This window comes from Ranitomeya variabilis, chromosome 2 (assembly GCF_051348905.1).
Source record: "Ranitomeya variabilis isolate aRanVar5 chromosome 2, aRanVar5.hap1, whole genome shotgun sequence".
Lineage (NCBI taxonomy): Eukaryota > Metazoa > Chordata > Amphibia > Anura > Dendrobatidae > Ranitomeya > Ranitomeya variabilis.
In genome coordinates this window covers 347,535,029-347,556,181 of record NC_135233.1, presented here as the reverse complement: position 1 = coordinate 347,556,181, position 21,153 = coordinate 347,535,029, and the positions used below count along the sequence as shown (strand labels likewise).

General features: G+C 42.9%; 1 long non-coding RNA gene across 2 annotated transcripts in view; it reads right to left on the bottom strand.

The window, feature by feature from the left end:
* Positions 1-1,285: 1,285 nt before the first annotated feature.
* Positions 1,286-21,153, bottom strand: part of LOC143809404 (uncharacterized) — a 147,644-nt gene continuing 127,776 nt past the window's right edge. For both annotated transcript variants that reach the window (XR_013222266.1, XR_013222265.1), the window contains 2 exons: positions 2,466-2,715; positions 1,286-1,367 (listed from right to left, as the gene is read on the bottom strand). This is a non-coding gene — a long non-coding RNA (uncharacterized LOC143809404). The remainder of the gene's footprint in view (positions 1,368-2,465; positions 2,716-21,153) is intronic.

Below are 21,153 nucleotides of genomic sequence, written 5' to 3'. Positions count from 1 at the left end.
TGGAGATACCAGGGGTGCTGAGGTAAGAAGAGTTTGCTCACACTGCTGTCCACCCTGTCTATCTGATCTAATACTGGAGATACCAGGGAGCTGAGGTAAGAAGATGCTGATCACAATGCTGTCCACCATGTCTCTCTGATCTAATACTAGAGATACCAGGGTGCTGAAGTAAGAAGAGTCTGCTCACACTGCTGTACACCTTGTATATCTGATCTAATACTGGAGAAACCAGGGTGCTTTGGTAAGAAGAGGCTGTTCACACTGCTGCTACCCTGTCTATCTGATCTAAACCTGGAGATACAAGGGTACTGAGGTAAGAAGATGCTGCTCACACTGCTGTCCACATTTTTATCTGATCTAATACAGCAGATACCAGTGGTTCTGAGGTAAGAAGAGGCTACTCACTCTTCTGTCCGTCCTGTCTATCTTATCTGATCTAATACTAGAGATACAGGTGGTGCTGAGGTAAGAAGAGTCTGTTCACACTGCTGTCCTCCCGGTCTATCTAATCTAAACCTGGAGATACAAGGGTGCTGAGGTAAGAAGATGCTGCTCACACTGCTGTCCACATTTCTATCTGATCTAATACTGCAGATACAAGGGGTTCTGAGGTAGGAAGAGGCTACTCACACTGCTGTCCATCCTGTCTATCTTATCTGATCTAATACTAGAGATACAGGTGGTGCTGAGGTAAGAAGAGGCTACTCACACTGCTATCCACCTTGCCTATCTGATCTAATACTAGAGATACCAGGAGTGCTGAGGTAAGAACAGGCTGCTCTCGCTGTTGTTCACCCTGTGTATTCGATATAATACTGGAGATACCAGAAGTGCCAAGGTAAAAAGAGGCTGCTCACACTGCTGTCCATCCTATCTGCCTATCTGATCTAATACGGGGTATAACATAGTGCTGAAATAAGAAGAGGCTACTCACACTGCCATCTACCCTGTCTAGCTGATATAATACTGGAGATATCAGGAGTGCTGAGGTAAGAAGATGCTGCTCACATTGCTGTCATCACTGTCTATCTGATCTAATACTGGATATACCATAGTGCTGAGGTAAGAAAAGACCGCTCACACTGCTGTCCACCCTGTCTATCTGATCTAATGCTGGAGATACCAGGAATGCTGAGGTAAGAAGAGGCTGCTCACACTGCTGTCCACCCTGTCTATCTGATCCAATACTGGAGATACCAGGAGTGCTGAGGTAAGAAGAGGCTGTTCACACTGCTTTCCACTCTGTCCATCTGATCTAATACTTGAGTATCATGTGTATACCCACTTTAAAACCGACTGCTGTTCTGATGAGAATAGGTTTTTAACTTCTGAACTTCAGGATTATGGTTTGGAGGAAGCAGGGAATCCTGTGAAATAAAAAATATGTATTGATATTACAACTTGTCCAAGGCTATGACTATAGAGCAATACTCGTTATGTAAGAGCAAATCATAGATAAGTTGTGAAATAAAAAACATTTGTAAAAATAAAAAGGTCTGCCTAGTGTTATAACTTGGCAGTAAAGCTAGCCAATCACAGACAGGCTGCCTGTGAGTCAAACACAACTTGCATTCAAACTTACGAGTGAAAATTTGTGTATGACTTGTCACCTGTGATAAAAAATTCAAACATGTTAGATCTTTTGTGACAGTTGCCATAGATATCAAATTGCAAATCGATCTCATAGACAATTGTTAAATTGACACTACACTTAGGATGTTGTGTAACCAGTTTATCCCTAGTTTTAAAGAGGTTGTCCAATTAAAACCAGGATAGGTGATAACTTATTGATTTGTGAGTGTCCAACCGCAGACACCTCACAAATTGGCAGAATGGCAAACTTTTCTGCAACCCTACTGACATCTAAGGAAAACATTCCACATGGATGTTTAACATGCTACTTATTTTGGGTTCATTAGATGCAAAAAAAGCCAAGGGTTTCAGTAGCAGAAATTTAAGAGTTAGCATTATATGAGCTATATAGGGCTCAGATGGTAGTACAAAAAAATCGTAATTATTTTGGGGCTAAAAAGTATCATTAGTGATGAGCGAGTGTGCTCGTTATTCAAGATTTCCGAGCCTGCTCGGGTGTTCTCTGAGTATTTTGGGTGTGCTCGGAGATTATGTTTAAGTTGCCACACCTGCATGATTTGCGGCTGCTAGACAGCCTGAATACATGTGGGGATTCCCTAACAAACAGGCAATCCCTGCATGTATTCAGGCTGTCTAGCAGCCACAAATCATGCAGCTGCGGGGACACAGACATAGTCTCCGAGCACGCCAAAAATACTCGGAGAACACCTGAGCATGCTCGGAAATCTCGAGTAACGAGCTCACTTGCTTATCACTAATTATCATTTGTAGGATTTATTTTTAGGGGTCATTATTGGATTTTATCAGCTTCATATTGAAGTACATATTAATTATAGTGATTGATGCTTCATCCTGTCTATGAGTGATGGTACCTCAGAAGAAATTGCCCAAGTTGGATTTTATTTAGTAGTCATCTATTGGCTATCTTCAGTCTGTCACTCTATTCTAATTATTCCATCCGGTAAGCCTGTGACTGATCTTCTACGGCAACGGTGATGTGACAAACGGTGGATAATGAATGCTGCCTTGCATTTGTCACTGTGATGTGAGATGTTACCGAGAACGAGCTGCACCCCAGGAGAACAATTAGAGGGTCAGGAACTGATTTGTTCTGTTCTTTTTCTGTTAAATACAAGATCATAAAAGTTGTGTATATCACTATAAGGGCAGGTGGTGAAATGAGGACATAAAGCCTATGGGCGATACCTTACTAATACATATAGAATAATCCTATCCTTTCATGGTGTAGAGTGGTGGCTTACAATCTGCACCGCTGTGTGGAATAACCATGGTATAAAGTCTTTTTAGTTCCTTCCAGGAAGGATCACTGTTTTTGTGCATGCAAATCCATTGGAGTTAGGCTTTATACTTTATCTAATGCCTGCTGTAAGCCCATACATGCTACGTCCCAGGAAAAAGCAGATTTTTCTGGGTGCCTTTTTTTAGAACTTGACTGATTTCCAAGGAATATAAATTATTTAGTAAAAAATAAAATACCGGCTTGCACCAATATTTTGCAGCCCCTGTTCCAAGTCATACCCAGCTATGCCGGTCTCTGTATTGGTACCTGGACACAATGGAGATGATCAGTCAGACAATCAATGCCAGCAACAGTGACTTGCCACCACCATTTCTGGGGTATCAATGATAGGACTAGGAAGCACAGCTTAGCTGGGATCTTCATATTGATTTTGCCCAAATTGAATCACAAATTGTTGGAATTCATGAAATTCGACTGGATGTCAATTCGCAGTGGATCGATACAATGATCTCTAGAAACTACCAAAAAAATCAACTTTATTACTGTTTTAGGAGGGGGCCTGCTGTAGAAATTGCAAAGTTATAAGTAAAGTACTTTTATATATATATATAATGTCACCTTTTTAGTCTGGAATCACCTGGATCAGCTTTCTGAGACTCTGTTACCTGTACAACCTTGTGCAACAATGAACATAATTGTGTGAAATAACTACAAAGAGAACTGCTGAATTCTGCACATCTAGCTTCCTAGATGAATGCCATTATCAGGAATAAAAAATGTCCAGGAGTAGCTCATCAAAAACCCTTCACTTCAGAGTCTATTGGAATTCCCAAGTCAAAGTCAAGATTGTCTTAGAATTTTGATGAAATATTCTGAAAGCTCGTCCTGTCATCACCATTCATTCTTAAGTATGAGCCTAGGACAGAGAATGCAAATAGGAAAGCATTGGGGAAGATGCTTGAAAGGAGCAATGAACATGTTATTTTTTATTGCCTTACAGATGGCTCGGCCACTTATGTGGAGCGTCATGAGACTATACCGTAGACGGCTCCTATGTTTAAATTATGCACAGTGTATACAATATTCTGTGCAAGGCTATGGAGATATGAAATCCTCACAAAGCAGGCACTTAGTTTGAGTTGTCCATGATATGTTCTCCGATGGGCAGAGTTCTGGACATGTGCAAGACAGAGAAAAATAACTAGCTCGGGAAGTTCTTGGAATTTGTTGTTTTATCCAACACATGGTGCCAATATTGACAAGAATAGTATCAGCTCCCTAGTCCATCAGGACTTAGCCCCCAAGTGTGGAACTGACCTATAGCCTTGCATTAGTAAATGTAATTACTGTTTGCATATTCACACCAAGAATGATTAACTTCCTATAGATTTGGCTACTTGTCTGTTTTTGTGTTAATTGGTATATAGCAGTGATCTCTTGCACAACTTGGATGATGTCCTTTCCAAGATGTGTTCACAAAATCAGTAATGATCTGTTCTAGCTTTGCTCTTTATTGCTCTAGATTTTTCTATTGCAATGAAGCCAATGTAAAGGAATTATTTTTCTGTATTGAATCATGTAATATGATGGAAATATATATTGTGAGGCAGTGACAGGTGTTATATGCGAGGGTCGCTATGCATCTCCCAGGATGTGCATAGAAGAGTATTAAACCAGCTGGAGTACATTGAAGTCACTCTTGATAAAGCGGTGTAGGGAACACGCGAAACGCGTGTTGGGGTCGTCTGGGGGTCACCTAACATCCTATCCCGGGTCCCTGTTCTTCTGCCTGTGGTAAGTCCTCTCCTTGTAGAATTGTGTTTGGATGCAGTGACATCCCTTGTGAGAGAGGGGATCTTATCCTATTATTGTGATGCACTTTTGCACAAGCACTGATTATGGATATATCTGCACAGTCGGGCAGTTGCAATGAGTGACCCTTTTATCTTTCTGTCTCTTTTTTCTGCATTTTGTTTCATGTTTTATTAATTACTTTGTGGTGATTTGTGATTATTAGGTTTGTTTTTGAACTTTCAATAAAATGTACATTTATTAATTGTACCTGATTACTCATTTTTTGTTTTTCTGATGGGTTACTCATAGCCCGATTTTAAGACATAAATATGTCACTGAGGTATGTGTATCTATCAGTTAAAAACCCTGCAGTAAAAATTTTGGGTGGGTCATTATTTGTTTGCAAGTGGCAGAGCAGGTGGCTTTGCAGTGTCCAGCCTGTGTGAGGTAACACAGAGTCAAGAGCAGAACGCCTGGCACACTGCAGTGTGATACGGTGGTGCAGTTGCCCTCGGCAACACGTCTCGTATACAGACAGTTGTGACGCCCCGGCTGCAATCCGGAAGATACCGTGTTGTGTTCACTGTGGGAGTTGTTTGGACATTAAACATGTTTGCGGTGAACTTTCCTGTGGTCCCTTCCTATCTGTCACACTGCACTAACCCCGCTGCACTACAATATATATATATGATAAGGCAGCAGCTTTCGTGTGTGTGCTGCAATGAGGCAGTCACACAAGAAAGTTAAACTTAAAAGTCTTTATTTTCAAAACTCACAAAATAAGGGCAAATGTTATCCTCTGGATAGCAACCGAGTCATCCATAATAGTCCACATCAAACCCGTTGCGGTGGGAGACTGCACCGCCATATCATTCATGGATGCATCAATGGCTTTGCCTTCTCTGGCCTGTGTTCAATCTTTACATAGACCTGTCCTGCACAGAATTCCCTTCTCAGATGCTTGCAAACAACACACTCACGCAACCAAACCTTAACTGAAAGTTTAAATGGGTTTCGTGGGCATGGACTGCTCCCAAAATCCAGAATGGAGGGAGAGATCTGCCCAACTACCAATCCTGTAGATCTCTCCAGAAATAAAAGCACATGTCGGGTTTTCCTAAAATTGGACCAATGTTAATTTATGAGTCCCTGCTCATCTGCAATTTTTTTCTCAGCTTTGATTGGGTTGAGAAAAATATTGCGGTGAGCTACGATTGTTCTCGTATCTCAAATGAGACTCGCCAATGCAAGTCAATGGGTGTGATAAAAAAAATTGCACAGCACTCGGACCATGCAAGTGCTGTCCAATTTTTACACAATAATGTCCTTGAAAACCCAACAGAATAGGATAGAGTAGATATATACAGTACATAGAATAGATAGATGTAAAGATGTCAGTCATATATATAATTAATACAGTGCTTTTGTAGCTTACTGTACATGTATTTTATTACTAAATACATTATTTTCTGAAAAATCTGGTATGGGATCCCTCAAAATTTTATTAACCAGCATTGGGAAAGCAGACAGCTGAGGCAGATGCTTATAGCCTGGTAAGAGGGTAATACCGGAGCTTCCTTGGCTCACAGCCATATACTTAGCCTTTACTGGTTATTAAAATGGGGATCCCCAAAAAATGATGTAGGGTCCCCCTATAATTAATAACCAGCAAAGGCTAGGCAAACAACTGCTGGATGATATTAATAGGCTAGGAAGGAACCATGGATATTTTCCCTCTCCCAGACTAAAAACATCAGCTCTCAGATGCCCCAGAAATGGCACATCTATAAGACATGTCAAATTTGGCACTTAGCTTCGCTCTTCCCACTTGCCCTGGAGCTGTGGATGTCACCTTTGTATTGTCAGGTGACATCAAGCCCAGGGATTAGTAATGGAGAGACATCTTTATTTGAAGAAATGGCACAGACTATTTTATGTAGTTCTAACGGCACTCACACTGACATTATTTAGTTGAACTGAGTTCATTGGCTCTGAACTCTGATGACCTTCCTGAGGGCTCTGCAAGCGTGAAAACTTTCTCACACTCACGGTGCCGTCAGTGAGGTCAAAGTAGTTCATTGGATATGAAATCTGCTCAACTTCAGCATGTCACCGTGAAGCACTGAGCTGTGCAAGCATGCACAACTAAGTGTCTCTGCTGGATCGCAGACTGTATAGTCGGATCATGCAACAATGCAGACTGCCATCTAGACGTAGTAGAGCTAGACACATCACAAGACAAATGCATTGTTATCCTAATGTCGGGGACAGGTGAGGATATCATTAGGATGATAAGTAGTGTTGAGCGATACCGTCCGATACTTGAAAGTATCGGTATCGGATAGTATCGGCCGATACCCGAAAAGTATCGGATATCGCCGATACCGATACCCGATACCAATACAAGTCAATGGGACACCAAGTATCGGAAGGCATCCTGATGGTTCCCAGGGTCTGAAGGAGAGGAAACTCCCCTTCAGGCCCTGGGATCCATATTAATGTGTAAAATAAAGAATAAAAATAAAAAATATTGATATACTCACCCTCTGACGCGCCCTGGTTGTAACCGCCAGCCTCCGTTCATAAGAATGAGCGCTTGAAAGTCCTTAGATGACGTCGCGGCCTGTGATTGGTCGCGTTGCGGTCACGTGACCGCTCCGCGACCAATCACAGGCCGCGATGTCATCTAAGGACTTTCAAGCGCTCATTCTTATGAACGGAGGCTGGCGGTTACAACCAGGGCGCGTCAGAGGGTGAGTATATCAATATTTTTAATTTTTATTCTTTATTTTACACATTAATATCGATCCCGATACCGATTCCCGATACCACAAAAGTATCGGATCTCGGTATCGGAATTCCGATACAGCAAATATCGGCCGATACCCGATACTTGCGGTATCGGAATGCTCAACACTAATGATAAGTGATAAAAATAGCATTGTACTTCCAAGAAAATCGCATGACACGTGGTGTCATTTGTGGTGATGGGTATAAGCCCTTATTCTGCCATGTAACCACAGGCGTGGCTCTAATCCCAATGCACTCCAGCAGATTCAGTATACCTCTATGATCATCCCGGAGGACACATACCGGCTCTCGTATATGATTCCTCTCAATGCCTAGGTAGGTAGTAGGTGGACCAAAAGCAGGTGGACAGAAAAATAGCAACATTTATTTTGATTTATATATAAAATTATATTTACTAACACAAGCATAACATTGACGATTAAATTTTATTCTGAACAATAATACAAAAGCCCTTAAATTTTATCAATGCAGGTGCTCAAACTGTTTCCCATCACAATTTGCACAGCTTTGAAGTCTGCCTCTTACGCTTTAACAAGCATTTTTGCACAAGTCTCTTTGGGTATTAATTTCTTGAAATGCGTCTCTTATTTAATTTTTCAAATCCCTGACACTTTTCGGTTTTCAACTATAAACTTTGTTCTTGACTACTCCCCAAAAGAAAAAATCCATTGGGGTCAAGTCTGGTGAACTTGCCAGCCAATCAAGAGGGCCTCTTCAGCCAGTCCATTTATTAGGAAATGTTTCATCAAGATACTCGCGGACTACTCTTGAGTAGGGTTGAGCGAAACTTGTCGGCCATTTTCAGAAGTCGCCGACTTTTGGCAAAGTCGGGTTTCATAAAACCCGACCCGACCCCTGTGTGGGGTCGGCCATGAGGTCGGCGATCTTCTGAATCTGGTATCGGAATTCCGATACCGAGTTCCGATATGTTTGCGATATCGGAAATCGGTATCGGAATCCATATTTAAGTGTAAAATATAGAATCAAAATAAAAAATATTGATATACTCACCCTCGGATGCGCCCTGGTACTAACTGGCAGCCTTCCTTCCTAAGAATGAGCGCGTGAATGACCTGCGGTGACGTCGCGGCTTGTGATTGGTCGCCTGAGCGGTCACATGGGCGGCCGCGACCAATCACAAGCCGTGACGTCATCTAAGGTGAAGGGCCTTAGATGACGTCACGGCTTGTGATTGGTCGCGGCCGCCCATGTGACCGCTCACGCGACCAATCACAAGCCGTGACGTCATCTAAGGCCCTTCACGCGCTCATTCTTAAGAAGGAAGGCTGCCGGAAAGAAGCAGGGCGTGTCCGAGGGTGAGTATATACCTAATAGGAATATACTCACCCTCGGCTTCTTTCCGGCAGCCTTCCTTCCTAAGAATGAGCGCGTGAAGGGCCTTAGATGATGTCACGGCTTGTGATTGGTCGCGGCCGCCCATGTGACCGCTCACGTGACCAATCACAAGCCGTGACGTCACCGCAGGTCATTCACGCGCTCATTCTTAGGAAGGAAGGCTGCCAGTTAGTACCAGGGCGCGTCCGAGGGTGAGTATATCAATATTTTTTATTTTGATTCTTTATTTTACACTTAAATATGGATCCCAGGGCCTGAAGGGGAGTTTCCTCTCCTTCAGACCCTGGGAACCATAGTATCCCATTGCACTGCATTGGGTTTCGTGTTTCGGCCGACCCCGACTTTTTTAGAGGATCGGCCGATTACACTCGACCCGACTTTTGAGAAAGTCGGGTTTCGTGAAACCCGATCCTATAAAAATAAAAGTTGCTCAACCCTACTCTTGAGTAATGTGGAGGGGCCCCATCTAGTTGGAAATAAAGGTCATTTGAATTAGGCTGTTGCTGTAACTGGGGAACAACTTGATTCATTAGAATTTCGAGATACTTATCTCCTGTGACTGTTCCATCAAAGAAAAATGGTCCAAAGACACCAAAACTTGAAATACCAACCCCAACACTGACATCAGGCTCATTTAGTTGTTGCTCTAATGTTAAATGCATGTTCTCATTATACCAGTAAATACAATTATGTCTGTTAATATGGACAGATAATTTGAAAGAAGCTTCATCACTCCACATAATGTTATCTAAAATTACTGGATTTTCTTCAATTTCGTTAAGCATAATCTCACTAAATTGCAGCCGCCTGTCTGGATCATCCTCCAATAAACCATGAATTAGACGTGGACGATAAGCTTTCCACCCAATAGATTTCAGGATTCACATGATGGACGCTCGTGAAATTCCCAATTCTAAAGAGATTCTTTTGGTGAACTTTTTTGGACTCTGAACAAATGTTTCAGCAACAAGTTGTTTATTATTTTCTGTACAGGCTGTTTTGGGTCGACCAGTTTTTGGAGCATTAAGGATTGAGCCAGTGGCATCAAATTTGTCACGAATGCGGTAAATGGTTTGTCTCTTTGGGGCTTTAGTACCAAATGTTTCAAGCCAATTTGCTCTAACTATTTCAGCATTTTGAGATTTCCAATACTCGTTTAAAATCCATTTTCTTTGATCTGTATTTAAATTATTTGCCATTATGGGTTATCTGAAAAGAAAACAGATTTGGGGGAGATTTATCTGTGAAAACTGGATCTGTGAAACTGACTCAGTTGCCCTTAGCAACCAATCAGATTCCATTTTCCAAAGAGTCTGTGAAGAATGAAAAGTGGAATCCGATTGGTTGCTAAGGGCAACTGAGTCACCATGTTTGATAAATCTCCCCCTTCATAACCCTATTACACATACTGTCCACCTACTTTTGGACCACCCTGTATATAAGGTACCATCCGCGGCGAGGTTTGCTTTGCAGACCCTAAATACCATGTAATTCTTCAACATTTCTATAGTGTTAGGCAGAGGCTCATACTTATTACTAGTTACAAATGGTATTTCTGATGTTATAGTTGCAATTCAAGAGAGGCAGAGTACTTCAAAGCTTTCCGCCCTGGCCTTAAGCCTCTTTATCCTCCACTGTAAAGAGCACCCTGTGTTCCTTCCTGGTCAGAATAGCACTTTCTAAACTTCCATAACCAGTTTACACAGTGTTCCGTAACCCACTCCTTACTAGCTGCCTAGAGTAATTACACCTCCTTCAGCTTTGTCTACTTACTAAGGCAGGTACTCACTAATGATGGAACGGAACTTTCTTGCTATTATCATTCTACCGCTGCATTATGGCCTTTTATGTAGTTAGTTGCTGTAGAAATTGTTCTAGAACTTTTTAACCCTTCTGTTCTGTCTCCGCCATCTAATTTGTTGCCTCCAATTATTTGTTTGCATAATCGCAGTTTCTCAGTATACAGTATTGATATATTCATGCCTTTATTCATCTGTAGTGCTTTGGCTCCCTCTAGCGGTCAGAGATATGTTGACTGTTCTATTTTTCTGCTATGTATTTTTTATGTCTGATCCTCCTTTGCAATGCATTATGGTAGCTCAGCCCACATTTCCCTCCAGTTTTCATTCACTTCCTCTAGTTTGCCTTCCAGGGAAGACGCTTACACTTCATTCCCCTTGCGATTGCATTGCCGGTATGTCTTTATGTTTTTTCTCTAGATATTTCTGCTCTATATTAGCCTAGCTTAACCAGTTGCACTCCTAGTTCAGTTACTAGCCTTCTAAATGTAATGCATAATGTTTATCATGTGTAGTATGTATCGTTCTATACCATGTACTGATTCCATGTATATCATTGTTCACAGTTTCACCGCATCAATATACCAATACGTTTAATAAAGCACAGACTCAACCACAGTCTCCTTATTGGACCCGGTATAGCGGTTTAGCTGACTGGATAGCTACATGAGCCTGCCTCATTTAGTGAGGACAGAACAGTGAAACGGCAGCCATCCAACTAGTGGGATTCAAGTCACCGGCTACTCAGAGACTAAATACAGCTACAGCAATCTCTGCACAGCCAAGCACTTTCCCAAGACACCATGTCTCACAAATCGCATAGAACAAGATCTGTTACTTCCGTTTCCTCAAAGACAACATCCATCACCAGCGCGGTTGCCATTGCCCGCGCAAATGCTGAAGCCGCCAAAATACGAGCGAGCTTTGCTGACCAAGAGATGCAACTTAAATTAGAAAAAGCACGCCTAGATGATGAAGAGAGAAGGTCACGCTTAGAGAGAGCACGCATAGATCATGAGAGAGCCGATCAAGAGAGAAGGATGCAGTTAGAAAAGGCACGTGTGGATGCCGCCTTAGAAAGCCTAGCAGCAAAAAGGGAAGCTGCCGCAGCCCTCGCTGAAGCGGAATCGCTAGAAGCCGCGCAAAGCCCCAAGCTGCATAGCCAAAGCAGTACGTCAAGTCTGGAGTTTCCACTACAAGACACACCACAACGCACATCTCAGTATGTTAATGAACTTCCTGATCCAAACTATAACCCTGAACCAGCTCCAAAACGAGAATACGACGTCTCCAGCGAAGTGAGCGAGAGTCATCACGAGGCTCAGCTCCAGGACAGAAACAAACTCGAAAACGTGAGACAAAACGACTCTGCTAATGACTACCTTGCCCCTCACCAGGTAACCAACGTGGATCACCCTGCTGACACACCGTACGTCAGACCGAAGCAATACGACACCGGCTGGCGCCACCCTGAGGACACTAACAGGTATGAACGCACCTCACATCACTATCAGGGCGATCCATCACCAGTGTACTCCACCGACAACCGGTTCACAACAGAATTTGCCAAGTTCTTCACACGACGTGAACTGGTTGCCAAGGGACTCATGAAATTCACTGACCAAGCTGAAGGTTACAGAGCTTGGAAAGCTTCCTTCCAAAATGTCATTAGAGACTTGGGGCTACAACACAGGGAAGAGATAGACCTGTTAGTCAAATACCTGGGAGGAGAGTCAGTCAAACACGCAGTAAGGATCAGAGACATTAATATAAACCGCCCTGAGACCGGCCTCAAAGAGATCTGGAAGAGGCTGGATGAGTGTTACGGCTCAGCAGAAGTAATAGAAAGAGCCTTGTTCAAAAGAATCGATGACTTTCCTAAAATTTCTAACAAAGGTCTCCAGAAACTTAGAGAGCTAAGCGACCTACTAAAGGAAGTCCAAGTTGCCAAATACGAGGACGACCTACAGGGACTTGCATTTCTCGACACAGCCAGAGGTGTTAACCCTATAGTCCAGAAGTTGCCCTACAATCTACAGGAGAGGTGGCTCACACATGGTTCCACGTACAAATACAAACACAGTGTTCCATTTCCCCCCTTCTCCGTTTTTGTAGACTTTATACACCAACAAGCGAGAATTAGAAACGATCCCAGCTTTGACTTTGCAATGCCATATGCCACACCGTCACCACCTGCAAATCCACGCAGAACATCTGTGGCAGTACACAAGACTTATGTTTCTTCTCCAGGTTCTAATTACAGGTCTGCTGGCTGCTCCCAATCAGAGACAAAGGTGCAGGACCCTGACAAGCAGTGCCCACTTCATCAGAAGCCTCATCCTCTCCTGAAATGCAGAGCCTTCAGAGGAATATCTATGCCAGACCGCAGAAGCTTCCTGAAAGAGAACGGTATCTGCTACAAGTGCTGCTCGTCCACAACTCATCTCGCCAAGGACTGCAAGGTCAGTGTAAAATGCACAGAATGTGGCACCACAGACCATAACACTGCTCTACACCCAGGCCCAGCTCCATGGAGTGCACAAAACACGCCAGCTGACAGTGAGCATGGCGGGGAGGAAAGGAACACTGATACAGCTACGCCAGAGATCACTTCACAATGTACCGAGGTCTGCAAAGGGACAATAGACAGTAGGTCCTGTTCAAAAATATGCCTTGTCAGAGTATACCCAAAAGGCCATAGAGACCAGGCTGTAAGACTGTATGCTATCTTGGATGATCAAAGTAATCGATCCTTGGCTAGATCAACTTTCTTTGACCTATTCAACATCAAAGGGCCAAGCACTCCCTACTCATTAAAGACATGTGCAGGTACTGTGACAACAGCAGGCAGGAAAGCTACAGACTACCAAATCGAGTCATTAGACGGACAATTCTGCCTACCACTACCTACGATCATCGAATGTAACCAGATCCCAGACAACAGATCTGAAATCCCTACGCCAGATGTAGCAATCCATCACGCTCACTTAAAGCAAATAGCACACCTTATACCAGAACTCGACCATCAGGCCCAGATAATTCTGCTGTTGGGGAGAGATATCCTGCAGGTTCATAAAGTGAGACGTCATATCAATGGACTCCACAATGCTCCCTATGCCCAAAAGCTAGACCTAGGATGGGTCATAATTGGCAACGTATGCTTGGGACACATGCACGCCCCATCTTCTGTGACAAGCATGCTGACAAATACATTGGAGAAAGGACGACCATCTCTGTTTCAACCTTGTAACAATGAGTTCCATGTCAGGGAACTGCCACACAGCATCCAACTGCCCAATCATTTAATAGACTTTACTCACGACAGCAGTATAGTGTCGGGAAGCTATGAGGATCAGTTAGGGTGCACAGTCTTCCAGAGAACTAAACAGGACAACCAAGTGGCAATGTCGGTAGAGGACAAGTTGTTCTTAGAGGTAATGGACAAGGGACTCGTTAAAGATGAGACCAACAGCTGGGTCGCACCTCTTCCCTTCAAAACCCACAGACCACGTCTACCGAACAACAAAAATCAGGCATTACAACGTTTCTCCTCTCTCAAACGTAATCTGCAAAAGAAACCAGAGATGAAAGATCACTTTTTCTCCTTCATGTCAAAGATTTTTGAAAACTGTCACGCAGAACTAGCTCCCACTCTCAAAGACTCTGAAGAATGCTGGTTCCTACCCATGTTCGGAGTATACCACCCTAAGAAACCAGGCCAGATTAGAGTCGTGTTCGATTCCAGTGCCAAATTTAATGATGTCTCCCTAAATGACGTTCTACTAACAGGACCAGACCTCAATAACAAACTGCTGGGAGTACTTATGCGCTTCCGTAAGGATTCCATTGCCTTCATCGCTGACATCCAGCAAATGTTCCATTGTTTCCTTGTGAGAGAGAGAGACAGGAACTTCCTAAGATTCTTCTGGTACAGAGACAATGATCCTACTAAAGAAGTCACAGAGTACCGCATGAGAGTGCACATCTTCGGCAACATTCCTTCCCCTGCCGTCGCCATTTACGGACTCAAAAGGTGAGCTCAGGAAGGAGAAGCAGAATACGGAGAAGATGTCAGAAGATTCATAGAAAAGGACTTTTATGTCGACGACTGTCTCAAAGCAATGCCTTCAATTGAGACTGCCATCAGTCTTCTCAGGAGAGCCCAGGACATGCTTGCCTGCTCGAACCTTAGGCTTCATAAAATAGCCTCAAACAGCCAAGAACTCATGGAAGCGTTCCCTTCTCAGGACCTATGTAATGGTCTCAGAGACCTGGACCTGGGGTCAGACCCCGCACCAATGCAACGCAGCCTTGGGCTTCTCTGGAATCTACAGTCAGACACTTTCACCTTTCAGGTCAACCAGGAAGAAAGGCCTTTCACACGTAGAGGCGTCCTGTCTACCATCAACAGTCTGTACGATCCCTTGGGTTTCGCAGCTCCTGTTACTATACAAGGCAAGGCCCTGCTAAGAGACTTAACTAGGGAAACATCTGACTGGGATGCACCTCTGCCACCTGATAAGAGGATCCAGTGGGAAGAGTGGAAGAACTCGTTAGCGGCACTCTCCAACCTGAATGTGCCAAGACCATACGCCCCTGTGCCATCTACTGAAATACAAAGCCAAAGACTGTACGTATTTGCAGATGCTTCTGTCAAAGCGATTGCCGCTGTTGCCTACCTGAGAACTGTAGATTCCAAATGTCAGTGCCACATTGGTTTCATTATGGGAAAGGCCAAACTCGCACCACAACCAGAGCACACTATACCCAGGTTAGAGCTTTGTGCCGCAGTCCTAGCCATTGAGTTAGCAGAGTTCATCACATCCGAAATGGATATCGACCTGACACAGGCCAAGTTCTACTCGGACAGCAAAGTAGTCCTGGGATATATCCACAACGAAACCAGGCGATTCTACGTTTATGTCAATAACAGAGTGCTACGAATCAGGAGATCAGTTCATCCAAAGCAGTGGCATTACATACCCACAGACCAGAATCCTGCAGATCATGCAACTAGAGCAGTTGACGCAAGTCGACTAGGAAGCACAACGTGGCTGTCAGGACCAAAATTATTGCACATTGAGGAATGTTTTCCAGACACCTTTGAACTAGTAGGAGAGGACTCAGATGTTGAAATCCGCCCTCAGGTGTCTACACTTCATACAATGACCTCTGTCATCCAGCTTGGATCTCGCAGGTTCGACAGATTCTCAAGTTGGAAGTCACTTACTCGAGCTATTACCTGCCTGACTCATATAGCTCGCTCATTCAAGACCACCAGAACTTGTGGCACAGAAAAATGTAAAGGTTGGCATCTTTGTAAAAATACCTATGTTACCTCCGACTTAGAGTTCTCTAGAAATCACATCATCCTCACTGTTCAAAGAGAATCCTACTTTGCAGAAATCCAATGTCTTATTAACAAAGCTCCAATACCAATGAGCAGCGTATTGAGAAAACTCGACCCATTCATCGACAACAGTGGCCTACTGAGAGTAGGGGGCCGACTCAAAGAAGCTGAGATAGAGTTTGTGGAGAAATTCCCTCTTATACTTCCCGGAAAATGTCATATTGCCTACCTAATCGTACAACATTACCACAATCTGGTCAAGCGCCAATGGAGACAGGTACAAAGTCTTGCAAATACCTTATGGGACAGGTGGCGCAAACAATATTTGTCTACCCTGCAGCCACGTACGAAGTGGCAATCTACTAAACCTAATCTGAACGTAGGTGACCTTGTTCTTGTGAAAGACTGTCAAATTCACCGGAACCAGTGGCCACTTGGTCTAGTTACCGCAACGTTCCCCAGCAAGGATGGCAATGTCCGCAAAGTTGAACTAAGGATGACCAAAGGGAATGAACCTAAGACATTTTCCAGACCGGTATCTGAACTGGTCCTATTGTTGCCTTCGGAAGAAAGGAGTAGTGACATCCGTTGATGTCAGACGGGGAGTGTTCTGTCTCCGCCATCTAATTTGTTGCCTCCAATTATTTGTTTGCATAATCGCAGTTTCTCAGTATACAGTATTGATATATTCATGCCTTTATTCATCTGTAGTGCTTTGGCTCCCTCTAGCGGTCAGAGATATGTTGACTGTTCTATTTTTCTGCTATGTATTTTTTATGTCTGATCCTCCTTTGCAATGCATTATGGTAGCTCAGCCCACATTTCCCTCCAGTTTTCATTCACTTCCTCTAGTTTGCCTTCCAGGGAAGACGCTTACACTTCATTCCCCTTGCGATTGCATTGCCGGTATGTCTTTATGTTTTTTCTCTAGATATTTCTGCTCTATATTAGCCTAGCTTAACCAGTTGCACTCCTAGTTCAGTTACTAGCCTTCTAAATGTAATGCATAATGTTTATCATGTGTAGTATGTATCGTTCTATACCATGTACTGATTCCATGTATATCATTGTTCACAGTTTCACCACATCAATATACCAATACGTTTAATAAAGCACAGACTCAACCACAGTCTCCTTATTGGACCCGGTATAGCGGTTTAGCTGAATGGATAGCTACATGAGCCTGCCTCATTTAGTGAGGACAGAACACCTTCTATTCTTCTATCGCTAACACACTTTCCAACTTGTGGCCTTATAAATGATAACACTTCTTATCTGTTCAATCTGTTCTTTCTAACTAACAAACATGAACTAGCTTCCTGTGTGCCCATCTAACTCCTCCTCACCTGGGCTGGCTTCTATATATATATATATATATATATATATATATATATATATATATATATATATATATCTCAATCTTCCAGCATTTGGACAAGCAGTTGACATGCTTGAACGATAGGAACATCTTTCTGCATCCTATTGCTCTCATGGTAATGGCATTGTCTATGCTTTTCATATTGGTAGCAGCAGATTTTGAGTATTTTTTTAGCACTAACTGTTATCTTCAGCCTTAGTACAAATCATTTTTGTTATACCTGCTAAATGTCCTAAGAGAAGTCGATAGTTACACCTAAAGTAGCCAGTGGACCAAAAGCTTGGTGGGAAAAACAGTAGCCCAGGAGAGGATTATACTGCAAATGCAGATTAGAGTCCAGGAGGAGGCCATCTGGTTGTACAAATGGGCATCCTAAAGGAGAGGGCCTGGAGTAAATGTCTGGAGAGGACCATCCGATTGTGTAAGAAGGCATCGTGAGGTGAGGGACTGAGAATACTGTTGTGAAGTGCCGCAGTAAAGCACCATAGTGATTATGAGCGTCACAAACGTGAATGCGATTCACAAGTCTGGTTCTTGCATGGTGGTGACGCAAGGTCAGGTGCACCAAAGAAAGTTGCAAGATCAAAGACTGTACAAATGTACGGATAAGTATTTCAGTTTGCATAACTCAAAGTACAGTACAAGTGCATCCATATTGGATGATGGTAAATAGAGCCAAGTTGAACTGTTCATAAAGCTTGTTTGTTTTGTTGGGGAGCCATTGTATGCATGGTACACATGACAGGGGGTGCAGTAGCAATCAGTCTGAGCTTGCTTGCATTTATACCAAATAGAGCAGACACCTATTAAAAGGATAACCATGGCATGGCAGTGCGCTCACACAATATGATCAAAATGTAAACTAAAAAACCTGATGTTCAGTTTGAAAATTTTGCTTAGTAACAGTTGATCGATGCATAATATCTGGATGTGCGGTCTATGCCTTTATTCTACAATTATGATGCTGCAGCTCACCGGCAGCCCCGATCTTTTTTACATTGAGCTGAGAATACATGAAGACGACTCTCTAATTTTAATTATCAAGTGACAGCTGCAAGTCCACAGGAATCACTGCGATACATACAACTGGAAGTATTCCTCGAGACGGCAGCTGTCATTTGAATTAAAATTGGAAAATCGCGCTACGAAACGGCCCCACGCTGTCACCACGTTGTACTTATATGTACCATGTTACTTTTAATTAGTTTGAATTTGCACCATGGGAGTAAGATAAATTTGCAGTGGTCTGATTCAGTTAGCTGGTGTGTATATACTGTACATGTGTTGTACTGAAGTATGAGTGAGATGAGTAAGACACTGTTCAGTTGCCCAGATTTTAATAGCATTCGGTATAGATTCATGACGTTACTGTGAGATCCTCATATGCTGAAAATAGTAATTCTATTTTTACACTGCAGGTCTTTGATCACCTTTGATCCTGCCTTCCTGTGGTATGATAACAGCTTCCTCTTACTAGTCCATCTACCTCATGCTGAGTGTTTGTATTGCCGAATTCTTTCATTTTAAGTTGAGGATGCGTAATACGTGTCATGTGTAGTCATCATCACACATTATGTCTGCAGACAGCTTTTAACCACTAGGCTGTCATTGTAGTGGAAAATTGTCTATTGAAGAAAATGGGGTCAATATAAAAATAATAATCGATCACTCCATAATTCGTCTAGATCTAGAGGGGTCTACTTGAAGTGTTGGTCTGTTATATGGAAACTTCAGATGTTGAATTCCCTGAATAATATTTACCTGTATGTTTTAGTCTTAGTATTTACCTAAATTATATAGTCTATGTTCAAAGATGTCGTAACATTCTATACAACCTCCAAACAGGGACAGGTCGTGCTCTTTTGGCTTAGCTGACTTCCGGAGTTCTTCTCCTGACTCCTATCTTTCACCTTTATTTTTAACGTAAAATAATAATAATAATAAATTACTATTCCAAAAAATAGCAAGTTATTCCCTATTCATAGCAGGGAAAACTTGCTTATCTTTGGATGTCTAACCTCTTTGACACTCAGCAATTCAGAGAACATGGTTCTGCCAAGCCCAGTCTTGAAAGAAGCAAAAATGTACATGCTTGACCTCTGCTCCATTCCTTATCTGTGGGACTTCTGGAAGTAGCTATGAGCTGTACTATAATGGTGGGAACGGTTTGTAGTCACGTGGCAGCTCTAAAAATGACTACCATGGCCAGGCTTGATACTAGCCATGGCCAGGGCCAGCATCACCACCTAGCACACCCAGGCAACTGCCGCAGCTCTGGACTAATGGGGGGCCCACTTGCCATCAGGGACACAGGCATTCTATGGGGCCCATGAGTCAGGGGAGCCCGGTGCCAGGGCTGGCACTGGGCTCACCCCTCAAATCCTCATTGCTCAGGTCTCTTCAGCATCTCCTGACGCTCTGTGACGTCTCAGGGAAGAGAGCATGATGACGTCACTACAGTGCACCCTTTGCCGAGCAATGTAGAGAGTCAGAAGACTCTGAGGAAACTGGAGAAGAAGCCAGTGGGGAATGAGGAGAGGTAACTATTTTTATTTTTTTATGTATGTAGCAATATATGGGTGCATTATACTGTGTGGAGCAATGTATGGTGCCCATTATACTGTATGGAGCATTATATGGGGCCATTATACTGTATGGAGCAATATATGGGGCCATTATACTGTATGGAGCAATATACGGGGCCGATTATACTGTATGGAGAATTATATGGAATCCATTATATTGTATGTAACAATACAGTATATCTGGCCATGATATGCTGTATGGAGCAATATATGGAGCCATTTTACTGTATAGAGCAATATATGGGGCCCATTATACTGTATGGAGAATTGTATGAGGCCATTATACTGTATCAAGCAATGTATGGGGCCATTACACTGTATGGAGCATTATATGGGGCCATTATAATGTATGGAGCAATGTATGGGGCCATTATACTTTATGGAGCAATATACGGGGCCGATTATACTGTATGGAGAATTATATGGGGTCCATTATATTGTATGTAACAATATATAGGGCCATGATATACTGTATGGAGCAAAATATGGGGTCATTATACTGTATAGAGCAATATATGGGGCCCATTATACTGTATGGAGAATTGTATGGGGCCATTATACTGTATCAAGGCTATTATACTGTATGGAGCACTATATGGGGTCATTATATACTGTATAGAGCACTATATGGGGCCATTATTTACTGTAAGAAGCAATATGCGGGGCCATTATAAACTTTATGGAGCACTACATGGGCCCATTATAGTCTATGGAGCATTATATGGGGTTCATTATTCTGTATGGAGCACTATGCTGGGCCCATTTTACTGTATGGACCAATATATGAGGCCCATTATACTGTATGGAGCAATATATGGTGCCCATAATAGTGTATGGAGGACTATGTGGTGCCCATAATACGGTTTGGAGGACTCTACCATCCGGTCTAAAACAAAAAGTCTGCAGTCACTTTTTTATGTGACTACAGATATTTGAATCCCCCAGGGCACGCACTGTGACCGGCTGCGAGGATTCGCCAGTTTCTGAGCTATAGATATCACTTATGTAATGTGAGAAGTAAGTGAAATCTTTGGCATTGTACTATACCTAGATTTCTATCTGTGCATCATGAATTGTATGTGTTAAAGGGGCTACTGAGACTCTTATGCCTGGGGACCATGAAAACCTGGAGCCATTCTTGGCCATGACCTTCACTTTTTAACACCTGTACAAAAGTCTGGTCTTACAGAGGGACCCCTGGGCTGAAAATATGAGGTTGGCTGCTG